Source organism: Saccostrea cucullata, unplaced genomic scaffold (genome assembly GCF_032062105.1).
Source record: "Saccostrea cucullata isolate Sc308-1 unplaced genomic scaffold, CSIRO_AGI_Scuc_v1 ctg957, whole genome shotgun sequence".
In the NCBI taxonomy this organism is placed as follows: domain Eukaryota; kingdom Metazoa; phylum Mollusca; class Bivalvia; order Ostreida; family Ostreidae; genus Saccostrea; species Saccostrea cuccullata.
Window position 1 is genome coordinate 133,175 of NW_026921109.1, and position 3,400 is coordinate 136,574.

At 32.5% G+C, this 3,400-nt stretch overlaps 1 long non-coding RNA gene across 2 annotated transcripts; it reads right to left on the minus strand.

Moving 5' to 3' along the window:
• Window positions 1–288: 288 nt before the first annotated feature.
• LOC134259180 (uncharacterized) lies at window positions 289–3,061 on the minus strand. Of its 2 annotated transcripts, none has more exons than XR_009990299.1 (4): window positions 2,611–3,061; window positions 1,473–1,578; window positions 707–789; window positions 289–630 (listed from the first exon to the last, which is right to left on the minus strand). It is a non-coding gene; the product is annotated as an uncharacterized LOC134259180 (long non-coding RNA). The 2 variants fall into 2 exon arrangements; XR_009990300.1 differs by having other exon boundaries at window positions 2,607–3,061.
• Between the last annotated feature and the right edge of the window lie 339 nt (window positions 3,062–3,400).

Genomic DNA, 3,400 nt, shown 5'->3' on the forward strand with positions numbered 1-3,400 from the left:
TAAATTTTACATATGTAACCAGGGTTATGTATTATTTAATGCCGTACTATACTTGCGCTGCGTACATGTGAGAATGTGGTGTGTAAGACTTTGTGTAAATGAGGTAGCTGTTATTTTTAGACACAGGACAGACGGTCACATGACTTTATCCCATTCACCAAATGCCCGCTTTCACGAACTAGGACAAACACCACTAAATGTTTTCCCATAGACTTCCATACAAACTTGAGCCCCTGTCACTCATACATATATTGAATTTCGGGCAAATGGCCTTTTTTGTCGTGAAAGTTCGAGATATTGGAAAAGAAAACATGACAGAAAAAATATACCGTCACGCGGCACTTTTACTTTCAATTTCCATTTGTTTACAACAAGGTGCGTTTGACACCAAATGAAAATCTCTAACCAAAGAGCACCCCTCCTTTCAAATTTTTACCTGTAACTCCTACATATCTCAAAGAAACCCAAGTCTTGATATTACATTTTTATCAGCTTTATTTCACTTGTCAAATACATAACAAGTCTTTTCTCTTATTGACCAATCACGCGCCAGGTAGCATTTTCTCCTCCGCACAACTTTGGGTGTCCAAAATGTCTGCGCCCATGTATGTGTTTATGTAGGGGTTTTTCCTATAGAGTAAAAGAAGCATTAATAAAAAGTGGTCAATTTAGTAAATTTAGAACACATGTCCATTGCTTATCTCACCTCTTGAATATTGGGACTGACAGTCTTAGTTTAAGTACACCATTGGCTGTTACATCTCACACCCCAGTCAATCAGACCCTCATCTGTAAAACAGAAAATATGTCAATAAATTGAAGCATTTTTCTATTTTTCTCTCAAACTTTTAAAATAAAATGATTAATCTAGCATATGTTTTGCTTGTTTTTCTTATTATCTCTAATAATTTTTCAAGGTAGATCATGTTAATCATTCGGGGTAGCAGGTACCCGTTATTAATGAAAAATGAAGAAAATCAGAAGGTTTTTGTAAGAAAAAGCTGGGTTGTGGAAAGAGTGAAATCTAATGTAGATAAAATAAACAATGGAAAGAAAGAGAATTATATGTAGTTCAAATGTACATACGATAAAGAAAAAATCTATCAGCAGTGGGTTGCTGGCATCAGAGAATCAAATACATCCCCACTGAAAATTTTGTAATTTTGAAGGGGGTGACCTACATTTTAGCCAATTTTCATGGACATTTCATGGAATTGATGTTAAATATGTATATTCTCATGAAAGGCAAAGATATTCATTTGCATATCATTTCTTATTATTGACATAATTAATAAATTGATTAAATGCCAAGGGCAGATAAATCATATTGTCTAATTGAATACAGTGCTCAATTGTAAGCAAAGTGCTTAAATAACTGCAGTTCTGAAGAAATTTATTTTCTAATAATCTATCATAAGTTCTAAATAATTTAATTAAGAAGAGATTAACTAGATTTTCTAGGAAAACCATACCTTGGAACTCTTAATGAAAGCAAAGGGACCATCCTGAGAGTGTCCATGTGTTGTTCATTGTAAGAGGGGAGGGTTCATTAATCTCCTCCTTCTTGAGAATGCATCGCTGAAATACATTTTATTTTATTAAAACATACTGATAAATGCATTCAGTAGCTTATATTATAATTTTTTATTATTTACACCATCTTTTGAATTTTTTTATAAGCATTAGTGATGAAATAGCTTTAAAATATTCACGATTAAATAGAATTTACTCAGATAATTATTTTTAAAAATATCTAAGAAATTGAAAAAAATAACTGCAGATAAGCATGACTCTTGTTGTTCAAATAAACCACATTTTAAAAAAATTCCTTCATTTTCCAGCATCATAAGAGTACAAAATTACCCCCCCCCCCCCCTCTTTTCTGCAGAATAACAAGATTGGATATGGCAAGGAGGAAGGCTATTCAGACACTTTTTTCATCATTTTTGCAATAATAATTTTGCAAATTTCTTAGATTTTCAATGTATTTTCTGCTAAAATATATTTTACAGTAATCTCAACTAAATTTCCTACTAGTAATCTCTAAGTTTTCCCCAAACTATAATTTTTATATCAAGCCAGCACTGATTACAAGACTGAAATTGGCTTTGTTGCTGGATTAGGCCCCTTAAGTAAAAACAAAGTAACCTAATTACTTAACAGCAGTCTACTTTTGTTATAAATTATTCAATCAACTCTAATTTACACAAATTTGAAAGAGGATTAGTCAATCTGTTCCAATGTCTGCACTCATAAAATAAATGGATTTAAATGAATTTCTCAAACTGCGAGGGGGATATTCATATGTTCTGTGTATTGATGATGCCCATAAACATCAATATTGTATTATTTACAATATTCACAGTAAATTTCAGCAGAAATATTTATTTAAAATTATTTACATGTACATTTATTGAAAATATGAGAGCTAGGGCAAAAATTTTAGCATTTTTTCACCATGTGCAGCCCCCATTGTGGGCCTCAATTTACCCAAACCCTCTATTTTTTTAAGAAATAGTAAAAACTAATTAAAATATGATCTCAATGCCAAAAAAATAGGAACTGATTGATTTTTTGACTGTAATCAATGTTTTTCCATGAAATACATACCTATTCTATAGGACAAACACCACTAAATGTTTTCCCATAGACTTCCATACAAACTTGAGCCCCTGTCACTCATACATATATTGAATTTCGGGCAAATGGCCTTTTTGTCGTGAAAGTTCGAGATATTGGAAAAGAAAACATGACAGAAAAAATATACCGTCACGCGGCACTTTTACTTTCAATTTCCATTTGTTTACAACAAGGTGCGTTTGACACCAAATGAAAATCTCTAACCAAAGAGCACCCCTCCTTTCAAATTTTTACCTGTAACTCCTACATATCTCAAAGAAACCCAAGTCTTGATATTACATTTTTATCAGCTTTATTTCACTTGTCAAATACATAACAAGTCTTTTCTCTTATTGACCAATCACGCGCCAGGTAGCATTTTCTCCTCCGCACAACTTTGGGTGTCCAAAATGTCTGCGCCCATGTATGTGTTTATGTAGGGGTTTTTCCACTAACATCTGGCACTCTGAGCCTAGCCGTTGAATTGGTTAGATGTCTACTATATAATCATTTTACAGATAGTAATATTTGTAAATCCCTATGTGTGTCCCGGTTTTTTGACATCTTATCACATCGTTAATAAATATAATTGAACCTGAACCAGATTGTTATTTCTGATGTTCTACCACTGGCTACACATAATTTAAGATAATCTGAGTGCATTTAAAGCACATGTAAAGACAGAGACCGCACAAGCAGAAAAATTTTGTAAGAATATCTTTAAAAAATTTTCTGCTTGTGAAGTCTCTGTCTTTAAAATTAAGTTACAGCTACTCTTTAT